Source organism: Prionailurus bengalensis, chromosome B1, assembly GCF_016509475.1.
Source record: "Prionailurus bengalensis isolate Pbe53 chromosome B1, Fcat_Pben_1.1_paternal_pri, whole genome shotgun sequence".
NCBI classification, from domain to species: domain Eukaryota; kingdom Metazoa; phylum Chordata; class Mammalia; order Carnivora; family Felidae; genus Prionailurus; species Prionailurus bengalensis.
In genome coordinates, this window is record NC_057344.1 from 150,238,483 (window position 1) to 150,252,943 (window position 14,461).

Consider the following 14,461-nt stretch of genomic DNA (forward strand, 5'->3'; position numbering starts at 1 on the left):
GAAAAAAAATCTGTTAGTTAAAAATAGTGTTGTACATAGGAAGTCAAATTTTGGAGGCTCTTATATGTTTGAATAAAGTAATGTTGAAATTAGATGGATACGTCAACATAAATCTTTAAAAATATCTTCAGAATCTATTAGTATAATCTTGATATTAAAATTATTACAATAACATCAGGATCTTCAGTTTCTGAGAGCTTTCAAATTCATAAAATACTTCCGTATACAGCTTTTTAGAGGCAGGAACTATTTCATTGGCTTTTATCCCTTGAACACAGAAATTGTCAGATATAGCTCAATAAGTGTCTTAAGTAAATATTTATCTTTTGTTGTTCTCTTTGCCCCAAGTGCAAATCCCCTTTTTATACTTGGGGAATTATTCACCACATGCATCTTTGACAGAAGCCCTAAAGTCACGTGCTCTATATCCCACCTTCCTTTTCAGCTATGGCACAGGAGCATGTTGTGGGCTCAGCTAATTAGCTGTATCCTCTCAACTTTGCATCAGGAGCTAGTGACACAAAAGGGCAGGAGGGGTGAAGAATCTACTGTGACATTGGCAGCAGCATCCTGTTCTATGGCATTGGTAGAAGTAGAGCCAGTGTGGCATATGGCATCCAGTGCCAAGAGGTGGGTGGCTGTGTGGGTGGTGGCATCCAATGTTCACCACCGGTGGGAATAGGATCCTCATGGCCCATAGGTCCCTGGTCTTACTTCTGCCTAGTATCCTTTGTACTTTCCCCCTTTCAGATTGTGGTGCTCTAGTTTTCCTGGCAATTCTCTTAGCTATATAAAATCCTTTCAATAAATTACTTTTTGCCAAAATTAGAGCCAGTTTCTGTTACTGGTATTAATAACCCTGACCAATAAAATATAGAATCAAATTACATATCCTTATGACCTTATAAAGATAGGTTTTCTTTTTTTAATTTTTTTAACGTTTATTTATTTTTGAGAGACTGAGAGAGACAGAGTGTGAATGGGGGAGGGGCAGAGAGAGAGAGAGAGACAGAGAGAGAGACAGAGAGAGGGAAAATCCAAAGCAGGCTCCAGGCTCCAAGCAGTCAGCACAGAGCCCAATGCAGGGCTCAAACCCACAAACTTCAAGATCATGACCTGAGCTGAAGTCAGACATTTAACTGACTGAACCACCTAGGCACCCCTAAAGATATGTTTCCTGAATAGTGTTTACATATTGGGAAACAAAGATTAAGAGACATTAATTAACTTGGCTAAGATCAAACATTTAGAAAGAACTAAGAGCCAGGATTCAAATATAACTGCTCTAAGTCCAGGGCTTTTTCTTTTTATCATAGTGTGGTTACATGCTAAGCAATACTTTTTCATTTTACTAAGCACACAGGAAGCTTACGTTTCACAGCCTCTCTTGTCATTAATTGGGGCCAAGTGACCGATTTATGGACAATGAGTGAAGGTGATGCTTGCCCCTTCCAGTGTTGGCCACGAAACTGTCTCCTCAATCTTGTATGTACTCTCTAAAGGGAAAACCTTAGGGTTTTTTTTTCCCCCTATGTAATGAAAAACCCATTTCTTCCCTATTATATGCTTCTCTTTTATGAGTCTCCTTTATTATTCATACAGAACAATTTACTTCTGACACTCTGGTCATTAAATATGTGGAGGTTTTCCCAATATCAGGCAAATTCTCTGTGACACCAGATGAGTGTCTTACAATTTGTCAGTTCTGACTCTATGTATGTGGAGATAGCATCAGATCTCACAGGCAAAGTCCTCAGTCCAAGACTTCTCCCCCCTCTACCTTCAGATACAGGTTGCAAGCCCAGGGTTATCACCTGTGATTCTGACCAACCAGCCATAGATCAGAGGTCCCAATACCTCTCTCCTTGGGTTTGATTAATTTGCTAGTACCATTCACAAAACTCAGAGAAACCCTTCCTTGTGTTTACTAGTTTATTAAAGGATATGATAAAGTGTATAAATAGTCAGATGAAGAGATGCACAGAGTGAGGTGTGAGAATGTCTGAGCACAGGAGCTTCTATCCCCATGGAGTTGGGGTGTATCACTAACCCCATGTGGTTTTTGCCAGCCTGGAAACTTTCTGAACCCCACACTATAAAGATTTTATGGAGGCTTTCTCACATAAGCATGATCAATTATTAACTCCATTTCCAGCCTTTCTCCTCTCTCTAAAGAAGGCAGAGGGTGTGTGTGTGGGGGGGGGGGGGTGTGCAGTGAAAATTCTAAGCTTCTAATCATGGCTTGGTCATGACCACCATCCAGAAGCCATCTACGAGCCCACCCAGGGTTGCCTCACTAGAACAAAAAATGCTCCCAGTGTTCTTATCACTTTACAAGAGTTTTAGGAGTCTTGTGTCAGGGAGAGGGTCAAAGATAAATATTACAACAAGAGATGCACCTAGTGTTCTTATCACTTAGGAAATTACAAGGGTTTTAGGAGCTCTTTGCCAGGAATTGGGGGTGGAGTCCAATATACGTATTTTTTATTACCTCACATTCTCTTTCTGTTCAAGTGGCTTAAAGTATGATTGAAGACCCTAACCAAGAAAGGAATCCAAAACTGAGTCATTATTTGGAGTAGAGTTACCTGAAAGAGCTACCTGGGGCACATTATGAACTGGAGACCAATTTTTGTTGTGTTCTGCTCCTCTTATTTGAAGGTTTATTGTCAAAGAGGCAAGTTAACTCTTTTTTAAAAAAATTTTTTTCTTAATGATTTATTTATTTTTGAGCGACCGAGAGAGAGAGAGAGAGAGAGAGAGAGAGAGAGGAGAGAGAGAGAGAGCATGAGCAGGGGAAGGAGAGAGAGAGAGAAAGCGTGCACTCACATGGGGGAGGGGCAGAGAGCGAGGGAGGCACAGAATCTGAAGCAGGCTCCAGGCTTTGAACTGTCAGCACAGAGCCTGATGTGGGGCTCGAACTTGTGAACTGTGAGATCATGACCTGAGCTGAAGTCAGATGCTTAGCCAACTGAGCCACCGAGGCACCCCTAGTTAACTCCTTTTAACACAGTAATTGGTAACAGAAGTGAGGTACTGCCATAACAGAACCCTAAAATATTCAGCTATTGGCTCTGGATAGTGAAGAAATAGTTACTGGGTAGCTACGTTATATGGTGGCAAAATTTTCAGTACATTTGTTACCTGCTTTTCCTTACAAGACAGACCATGTGCCAATTGGGCTTGGAAACTCTACAGGAAGAATTTGGAAAACCAAATGTTGGCAGTGTTTTGGGAGACTATTGGCTCATTTGGCAAAGTATAGTTAAAAAAAGAGATGATCCCAGGAGAAAATTGGCTAACTGATAAGTAGAAATGATAAGAAAGAAAGAGAAAGAGAGAATAGAAATTCAGGGCCTTAAAAGCCTGAAAGTCCTAATGTCTAAACCCTAAACAATCAGAGCTAGCCTTACTAAAAGTTGTGAATGAAAACAGTTAAGTACAACTTGATGGTTGGATAAAGGGACTCATGGAAAGATCAGATTATGAGTATGTCCTTAATTTGCTCAAGATAGATTCAAGGTGGCTGTCATTAAGGAAAAAGGAAATCATAGGGTGAAGCAACAACACAAGTCAGACTGCAAAATCATGTCTAGAAAAAACTATTGGTGTGGCCACCGGCACATGGAATTGATTGGAAAGAGATTGAAAAGTATTAAAATTTTTTTCAAGATTTATTTATTTTTGAGACAGGTAGACCGAGCTCAAGCCAGGGAGGGGCAGAGAGAGAGGGGGACACAGAATGTGCTGTCAGCACAGAGCCTGATGTGGGGCTTGAACTCACCAACCATGAGATCATGACCTGAGCTGAAGTCAGTTGCTTAATTAACCAACTGAGCTATCCAGAAGCCCCCAAAAGTATTAAATTTTTGAAGAAATTATTTGCCAATGAAACTAAAAAAGTACAATAAAAAACATTTCTGATATTAGGATTTAAAACAACTTGCAGATCCCCAAATTTGCAGCAGTAGGCAGGCTTTTAAATCTGTACATTCCCTAAACAGGGTTTGCTGCTCAATACCCAAGCCCAATGTAGTCAAGGAAAGTAATGGATAAGGAGGAGGCTTCCAGAGGTTGAGAACATTGGATAGTGGAGTTCTCCCCAGAAAACATAATTGAGCCTAATCAAGATTTTCCCTCTCCCCAGGGCAGTGTCTGCCCAGTGGGATTTCAAAATTGGTTCAAATGAGCAACTGCTGTGTTTCTTAGTCTCCTAAATGGAAGTATTGATTGTGGTTATCTTATCCCTACTCCACCACTGTAATTAGATATGTGTTTAGGTGAGGGTCACTTCCTAGTCTTTTTAGCTCAATAGGTCTCCAGAGCCTGGGACATCACATCTTGATCAGACGGGAAGGACTACATGGCAACCTGAGAGCCTGGATTTCAAGTTGATGCAGTTAGTGATTAAAAGTTTTGGGATAGTGATGGAGGTGAATGTGTTTCATGCATTGGAAGATGAATGAAAGGATATTGAGTGGCCAGAAAGGCGGATTGGCTGGATGCTCATTAACCTTATTTCCTTCTTTTGGGCACATGGAAATGCTACAGTTCATAGTGTCTCCTGAAGTTAGATCAGCTAGATTGCACCAATATGAGGTGATAAATAGAACATGGACAGAAGCCATTTGTGTCACTTCCCAGACCTGGCTTCTTAAAGATCCTTCACTATCTTTCATACATTCTCTCCATTGTCCCATCACTGTAAGCAAAGAATCTGAGAGAGTGGAACTTCCTGAGTCAACATTTGTAAGAGAGCTGCTCAAGAGAGCTGCCCTACCAACTATGGACTGTGAATTTGTCAAATCACTAACATTTTATGATGGTGAATCAAGGGACGGTCACATTCAAAGATATGATACAGAAGAAATTATGGAAGCTCATTAAATAAATCTGTATATATATACTTAATAAATAACTATTATACAGTCTGAATTTTGTCTGTTGGCATGTTGGAAAAGAAAGAAACATGGAAGAGGGAATTCTTGAGTTCCTTGGAATAAAGCAGAGCATATTCTAAGCATAAATAGGATCACTAGCGAAGAAAGTGATAAATGGAAGTGAATTGTTACCTCTTTGAAACAATAAAAAACAGAAACCTACAAGGGGAAAATAAGAACTGATATCAGATAGTGATTCCCAAGCCTGGGAATGGGCTGAGAGGAGGAGTTAGGGAGTCATGTATGTAACTGAAAAAATTTTATGGAGAAGGGGAAAGTTTTGGAGAGCCCGATGAATGGGAATTATGTGTTGTTGTCCTACTCAGCGGATAGCCTCTGTGCCAAGGAGGATAAAAAGTTCACAATTGAAACCATAAGAGATTCTTAAATACTGAGAACAAACTGAGGGTTGATGGGGGGTAGGGGAGAGGGGAAAGTGGGTGATGGGCATCGAGGAGGGCACTTGTTGGGATGAGTACTGGGTATTGTATGGAAACCAATTTAACAATAAATTATATTTAATAGAAAATTAAAAAAAAGCTCACAATTGTTCATCTAAGACATGAATGTTTAAGAATTCCCATGGAAAAAGTTTAGTCGGTGAGTAAGATGATGGAAATCTGGTTTGAAAAGAAGTGAATTATTAAGGAGAAAGAATTACATTTTTTAAGGGGACTCAGATTTGCTGACTTTTTAACTGTTAATAGTTGCCATCTTTAGAAATAAATTCCATTTATATATTATATTTTGTAGCATTTGCTACCCTTCCCTTCATTATTTATCCTATTCATAAGGAGATAAATTCATTCCTTTATCTATGCTTATTATCATTTCTAGGGTTCAGAGAATTCAAAGTACTTTGTATACTGTGAGTGTTAAAAGAATAAAGATTCCTTCTTCAAATTTGTAATTCATTTCAACAAAAACTATTAAGCTCCTACACTGTGTACTCAGCAGCGGGGATATAAAGATGAATAACTTAACTTATTCAAGGAGTAAACAGTCAGTTCTTATGGAGGATTATTACACAGCACTCAATTCTATTAGGTAGGTTTTTTCCAAAAAAAAAAAAACAACCCACCAAGCAATTCTCTGACACCCACAATGCAACTTAATTCTGACACCATCTACCCAGATATAGCAACAGCTTCCACAGGCTAAAGGTTCAGTCCCACAAGACTGACTTTCACTTGAGATGCCAATGGCAAGTTCAGGTTGTTAACCTGACTGACTGGCTGTAAATCAGAGGTTCCTATGACCCTCCCCTTGGGTTTGATTAAGTTGCTAGAGCTGCTCACAGAATTCAGAAAAACAATTTACTCATTAGATTAGTACTTTATTACAAAGTATATTAAAATATACAAGTTAACAGAAGAAATACATAGGGCGAGGACCTCAACAAAGTAGCTTTGTCCCTGTGGAGTTTGAGGCCAGTCAGTCACCTTTACTGGTTCAGCAACTGGTAAGCTCTCTGAACTCTGTTCTTTTGGATTTTGACAGAGGCTTCATTATTTAGCATAACTGATTAAATCACTAGCCATTGGTGATTGGATTCAATCTTCAGCCCATCTCCCCTGAAGGTCAGGAGCAAGGACTAAAAGGTCCAAACCTCTAATCACTTGGTTGGTTCCCCTGACAACCAGCCCCACCCTTATGTGACCTAGGAGCTTTCCAATAGTCACTTCATAAACATAATAGAAGACACCTTTGTGGCTTGCTTCACTTAGGAAATTCCAGGAGGTTTAGGGGTTCTGTCCCAGGAACAGAAAGAAGACCAAACATATACTTCTTATTATAAATCACAACATCACAATGATCTAGGCATGTAAAGATACTGTTATTACCCAGTGAAATAGCACAATGGTTAAGAGCTTGGGTTTTTAAGTGGGATTCCCTGGGTTCAAAACCGGCTAATTAATTTACTAGGTGAATGACATTTGAAGTGTTACTTAACATTTGTGTCATCAATGGAAGTAACATTAGAACCTTCCTCATAAAGTTACTTTGAAGTTTAAATTAATTAATATATCTAAAGAATCTGGAATAATGCTCAGCACATAGTAATCATTGTACATATTAACTATGATTGTAATAGAAGAATCTATGATGTACTCTGTGAGCAAGGAGAAGGAAAAGTAATTTAGTTTACAGGGTGGAGAAGAACATTCGAAGAGCTGGGTTTTGCATACCAAGGGGGAGAGACTGGTATTAAATCATATTTGAGGGTCTTTATAGACTATCAGTTTTTAGAGGGTGAAGTCAGGATAGATCCCAGTTTGGGTGAATCCTTTAGCATGAACTCATCATTCAAAGGATGACTCCATTCCAAATGAGTTTTATACCTGTTAAGGTCTTATATAGTTACATCTGACTAGAAGAAGCTTGATTATACCCAGCTTACCGCTTACTACTTGGTCTATAAAGCCAGGTTTTTTGTTTTTTGTTTTTTGGTTTTTTTTACTCTCCCTTTTGTTAGACCACACTTATAATAGTTATGCAGTTTAAATCCTTATTCAGAGCAAGGAAGAGGATTGACTCACACTTTAGAAATTTTCTCTCCATGTTACTCCTTAAAAACTTGCTCAACTTCATAGTAACTGGTGACTCCTCACCTGAGGGTTTCATGGTGTTTTCTTAGAAATGAGTCAATGATATTAGCTCCAATGGCAGGTGAAAAGATGTCTAAATCACATCATACTTTCAATAGACTATTTTAGCTAAGAGAGTAGAAAAGACCAAACAATACCAAAGAAGTCTTTTCTTTTAAAAAAAAATTTTTTTTAACGTTTATTTATTTTGATAGAGACAGAGCATGAGCTGGGGAGGGGCAGAGAGAGAGGGAAAGAATCTGAAGCAGGTCGCAGGCTCCAGGCTCCAAGCTGTCAGCAAAGAGCCCAACACAGGGCTCGAACTCACTAATTGTGAGATCATAACCAGAGTTGAGCGAAGTTGGATACTTAATGGACTGAGCCACCCAGGTGCCCCAAGAAGTCTTTTCCAAGTAATAATAAAAGCATTTACGGGGCGCCTGGGTGGCTCAGTCGGTTAAGCATCTGACTTCGGCTCAGGTCATGATCTTGCGGTTTGTGGGTTTAAGCCCCTCATTGGGCTCTGTGCTGACACCTTAGAGCCTAGAATCTGTTTCAGATTCTGTCTCCCTCTCTCTCTGCCCCTCCCCTGCTCATGCTCTGTCTCTCTCTCCTTCAAAATTAAATAAACATTAAAAAATAAATAAATAAATAAAAGTATTTGCCAATGCACTGAAAAATGACTGCCTCTTCTCTATATAAATGAGATGTTTTGCTCTCTGAAAATGATGAGCTGTTAAGTTTGTAATTCCATTCCCAGGAACGTTCAAATTTTCAGGCATTACTGTGAATGAGTCTGTGCAGCATTTCGAAGGCTAAAAACAAAGGGAGGAAAGCCAAAGAGAAACACCCATTTTCAGCATTTGCCCCAGGGCTTTGCAACCAAAGCACCACCCCATTTCTTTTTGAGGTGACTACACCCTCTCTTCTCTAGGCATTGGAATCTCTCCTGTATATGTAAAAGCATTTTTCTCTCTGACAAAGTTTCCTTGTCAGGGAATTTCTAGATAAGAATCTTGAGTTAAAATCTCAAATTATATGCATCCACCCACCCTTATATTATAATTACCGTCTTGGGCTTTAAAAAAATAACTACACACATCAACAGTTTCACAACTGCTTCAGAGAATGGTTAAGATTAGTAGGCAAGCTCCTAGAGAAATTATGCAGGTGACCACAGTTATTAATGTAAACATGGTTAAAATGTTTGAATGCTGTCATGCTGGGACCAAGAGGCCAAATTTGAAGATTTTATCGTGATGCTTTTGGCTCAGCACTTGAGAACTAAAATAAAGGGATTTGTAAGTGTTGCTGCCTTACCTGCATGCTGCTTGCCTGCTTTGGGATCTTCCCTCGTAAAGAACATCATGCAGTATTTTGGGGTAACATTAAGAAATTTTTCTTTTAAGAACTACAGCTACCATTACAATGCGGTAGCTGTTTTGCTATGTCTTTCTATGAAAGCTAGTCATCGACAATTTTTTTTTCCCATTAATTTCACTTTGGTCAATTTTTTTTTCAGAATGAAATTCAAAGATTGGAATTTCCTGCATATATGTAAATTCATTTATTATGAAACAACATATAACATCATAGACCACTAGAATTAAGAAAAACCACAGAAATGTTGATTTTACTGTTTGGTCTAGGAAGTGAAGGGCTTGCACATTCTGGCTGTGTAGGGCCTGCACATTTCCTGAAGTTATTCCTAGACCCTTTACCTCAATTTCTAACTCAGATTAGCATTATGCAAGTGATCAGACAGTTCATTGAACAGTACTTGCTATTGTGAATCAATTGGGCTTCTAAACCCTTTTTATCTGTCTGTCTTCCTGGACAGGTTGGGGAGAGGAGTTGGTATCTCAGCTCACTTCAGTAGGAGTGGTAAATTTGCCTGCATCTAACCAAAAGCTTACCCATCCAGGACCGGATCATCCTTCTGTACTGTTATACTATTTTTGCATTTGTTGATTCATAATGAAGTCTTTTTATCTTGCTTGCATCCTAAATTTCATCTTTATATACACATCGGCACTTTATGTCTTTTTAGACATAAAATAATTATCCCTTTTTAAATTTATATATAACTGTAAACATTTGGAAAACTAAATTAAAATAGGAGAGAGAAATCACTTTATATGAAATAATCATTTTCTTGAAGGAAAAAGAAACTTTGTATTTGTTCCTAACCTACAAATAGTAAATAAATTTTCATTGATGAAACTTCAGACAATAAGCAAAGAGAAGTGAAAAAAAATCTAAACTTCATGTAAAGATATCCACTGTTACATTATTGTGTTTTTGTTGTTGTTGTTTCTCTGTGCATGTGTGTGTGTGTCTATGTAGTCAAGTGGTTTGTTTTCAGGATTGGAATAGTATAAGAAATATAGTTTATAAACTTTATATTCCATTTAAGGCTTAGTTACAAGTATTTCTTCATTCTTTAAATGGCCCTCAAGGTCATGATTTTTAGTGGTGGTATGATAGTCAAACAGATGGAAATAACATTTAACTATTCTCCAAGTGGCAGAAATTTAGGTTATTTTTGCATTTTATTAAAAAATACTGCTGTAATGAATATTTATGTACATAAGTATTTATATTTGTCTCTGATATTTTTAGGTCAAATTCTTTTAAGTGGTATAGCTAAAGACAATTTAAGCTTTTATTTATTTTATTTAATTTTTTATGTTTATTTATTTATTGAGAGAGAGGCACCCAGACAGTTTAAGCTTTTAATATAGATATTTGAATATATCATCAAATTGTCTTCCAAAATTTGTACCAGTTTTTATTTATTTTTTATTTATTTATTTTTTAGTTGTACCAGTTTTTAAACTCAGCAATAGTCACTAATATACCCTTACTGTGTGCAACACTGAGTATTATCATTTTTTTTACTACCTAATGCTGATTGGTGAACAATAGTATATTCTATTTCAATTTGCATTTAAAAATATCAAATGAAACTAACATGTCTCTCCATCCTTTGTATATCTTCTTATATGAATTGCTAGTTATTTACTTATTTTTTTTCCTATTGAACAGGCTCATCTTTTTTTTTTTTTTTTTTTAAAGATTTTTTTTCTTTCAGGGTGCCTGGGTGGCTTAATGTTTAAGTGTCCGTAATTCTTCGTTTTGGCTCAGGTCATGATCTCATCATGGTTTCGTGGGTTTGAGCCCCGCATCCAGCTCTGTGCTGATGGCATGGAGCCTGCTTGAGATTCCCTTTTTCCCTCTCTCTCTCTCTGTCCCTCCTCTGCTCATGTTGTCCCTGTTCTCTCTCTCTATAGATGGATATAGATACAGATTTAAAGATTTTTTCTTTTTTAAGTAGGCTTCATTCCCAGTGCATCTCATGACCCTGAGATCAAGACGTAAGTTGAGATCAAGAGTCAGATACTTAACTGACTGAACTACCAGGAACCCCTAAAGATGCTATTTTTAAGTAATCTCTATGCCTGGTGTGTGGTTTGAATAGCCCCAAGATCAAGAGTTGCATGCTCCACTGACTGAGCCAGCCAGACAACCCAAACATGATAATGTTTGTATTGTTTTGTAATGTTTGTAATGTTTTGTATTGATTTTTAGGAGGTGGTTTTTTTTTGGTTGTTTTTTTTTGTTTGTTTGTTTTTAATTAAAGGCATTAGCACTTGGCCATATATTCTCCTTTTTGTAAGTTGCTTTCTTATCTGGTTTACATGTTTTTAGGACTAGATTGTGGTGCTAGTAACCTAGTTATGAGGAAAAATTAAACAAAGACAGATGATTGGTCTGGGAGGAACTGATTGAGATTGGGGCATGAATGGTGGTCTTTGGATTGCATTAGAATTTGAATGATTGGTTTACTATTTTGGACAATGAGATTATAATTTTGGTACTCTAGCCCTCTACTATTTTTAACTCTCAAAACAACTCTTTACACTGCTATCATCATATGTAAGGCACAGATCTTCTAAAGTGGCAAAGGCAGACTTACAAGCCAGGTTTGTCCAGCACCAAAATCTATTCTTATGATTATACCACACTACTTTTGAAGATTACATAAGTGATTTTTCATCCCTATGCTTTCTCAGTATGTTTTTAAATGCCTTCCTGATATTCCCTACAGTTGGTGTTCCATAAACTCACCATGGTTGAGTTTGTTTCTCAACTACATAGATAAGGACACAAAGGAACAGAAAAGGATAAGTATCTTGCCCAAGATGACCCAGCTAGTAAAACTAATTCAAGAAAAGCAGAGAAGGCCAAGAGCAGTGAGATCTATCCTGTCAATCTTTTCATCTTGTGTTTCTTTGTTTGTTTTTTATGCCTAGAAAGTTCTTCTCTGCCTAGAGGTGAGAGATAATCAATTATATTTCCTTCCACTTGTTTCTGGTGCTGGTTTGCATATTTATATTTAACTCAAGACTATCTGGAAAATATTTTGGTGAAAGAAATAAATTAGAGGTGTTTTAGTAAGGTGAGGAGCTTGATGAAATGATTCAGAGTTTTATCTGGAAGAATATATAGATGATAATTGTTGAGAAATATTTGAAGAAGAGTACCGGAACAGAGAACTAGTATTGCCAGAAATTTAAAAAATAACAACGATGCAATAATTAAATCAGCATGCACTGTTTTAAGAAAAAAATCAACTCTGTTCAGTATAGAGGAATAATTACAATGATGTGAAATTCTATTTTTCTCAAAGAGCATATTCGGTTATTAATTTGGGATTTTATGATTTTTCAGATCCAGAGAATGTCAAAATAATAATTGAAAAAATACAAACACCCCAAATAAAAATCCAAACATACCTAGTGCTTGTTTTGGTAGATTATATACTAGAATAGGAACCATGCAGAGATTAGCGTGACCCTTGCTAAGGATGACACACAGATTTGTGAAGCATTCCCTACTTTTCAGTTATGCAAGATGAATTTTATACCTCAGTAAAGCTGAAAAAAAAAGTCCAAGCCTAAATTTTCTATTAACAAGGTTTGCCCTTAATGAATTGTGACAGTGAAATAATCCTTTTGACATGGGGCAATTACTGTGGCCGTAAACATAGACTCATGGCAGATGTTGACTTCAGAGGCTACTGAGCTGATAAGCGAACATTTTTGGGCTTTGTTTATGTGCACAATAGGCACTTTCTGCATGCTCCACACCCTGCCTCCTAGCAAAGTGCATCTGCTGCAGAACTCTGTCTTCCCTCTTAACCTATCTTTCTACTTTTGAACTGCAATAGGGTTGGGTAGTCACTGGCTCCGTCTACTTCCTTGTTGTGCTGAGATGTGGATAAACAGGAACCTCTCCCTGGAATTATGAGGATGTTCCAAAGGGCCTCCAGGTGGAAAGCATTTGGCCTTGATATCACATAGAAAAGAAGGGAGAGGTTGGAAAGACAATAATCCTAGAATCAAGGGATTTTAAAAATAGGAGAAAGGATTTCTTAATCTTCTATGATTCAACCAAAAACCTATCAACATATATGTGGTTTTCAGGATAAGGATCTCAATATCAGAAATGGAAAACTCAAGGTTGGCTGTGTATGAGCTCTGAAGTTTGGGGAACTTCTTTGCTAACTCTTTTTTCCTTAATGACATTTACAGAAGTAGAGGAAATGTACTTCCTTCTAAGAAAAGCAAGCATAGCAAGATATCAACTTTTCTATAGGAATCAGTCAATTCTATTTTTCTTCTTCTAATTGCCCCAGATTCTTAAATAACTGACTTCTAAACTGTCCAAGTCATGGTCTGGATTAAGCAGTTTTCATTGTCTCCATCGAACATACAATCTTGCTTAAGTGGAGGATCATGACTTACTTGTAGTACTCAAATGGTGTAAGTTAAGGCTTTTCCCCCCCCAAAAGAGGGATGTTAATATAGGAAAGTCTGCCACTCTGGTTTGCAAAATTTACACAAACTCCAACTTTCAAGAGCTAGTCTATGGGGAAAGGCTGTTTACTTTTCATCTTTGCATTTTCTAGGGTATCTTTGAGCATAGAGTCTTACACATGTAATTTTTCATCAGTAAAACAATAGATACAAACAATAAATATTGAACTGAGGAGTGTAATCAAAGGAAAACCTTTCATTAATTTTGAGACCAGGAGGCAGAAAGAAAGAAAGAAAGAAAGAAAAATGTTACAAACCTTACTGATTATTTTTCTTCCTTACTTTAACTATTTGCCTTAATCTTAGTAGAAAGATCCCCCAATATCTCAGCTTTATCTTCTAGGAAGACTATATACAGGCATCATAGAACGTAGATACTCCCTTTTGCCTTGGAATATTTATCCTTCTGCAATGTTATAGGAAAAGCTTAAGATCATAGGCTGACCTAAGAAAAATGAATGACTGGGGCACCTGGGTGGCTCAGTCATTTAAGCATCCTATTTTGGCTCAGTTCATGATCTCACAGTTCAAGAGTTCAAGACCTGCATTGGTCTCTCTGCTGACAGCATGGAGCCTGCTTGGGATTCTCTGTCACCCTTTTTGTCTACCCATTCCCTACTGTCTCTCTCTTTCTCTCAAAATAACTAAACTTAAAAAAAATAAAAATAATTTATTCTTTTGGCAAATATTTCTAATGCATAATTCACTTTGACTGCCTTGATGTATCCAAGCTTCTGTTGGGTGATGTAAGTGAATATTTTCAATTTGCTTTTCAGGAGGAATAGCAAAATAGATGTGTCTACCATAGTTTTCCTAAAGCAAAGTCTCCAATTGCACATGTGCCACACTAGGCAAATTTTCTATAAGGCATATGCCACATGTTGGAATTTTTGCCAGTTAGTTTCTATGTATCATTTAACATTTGTCATGCCTAATGAGAGTTTGTGTGTGCACAAATGGATGTGTCAAGACCATTTGCTAATTAATCCATTAAAAAAATTGTTATACTGCCTTTTCAAAAAAGGAGAGGATAAGGGCACCTGGGTGGCGC

General features: G+C 37.4%; 1 pseudogene; it reads left to right on the forward strand.

Moving 5' to 3' along the window:
- Positions 1-12,332: 12,332 nt before the first annotated feature.
- LOC122479266 lies at positions 12,333-12,433 on the forward strand (annotated as a pseudogene).
- The last annotated feature ends 2,028 nt before the right edge of the window (positions 12,434-14,461 follow it).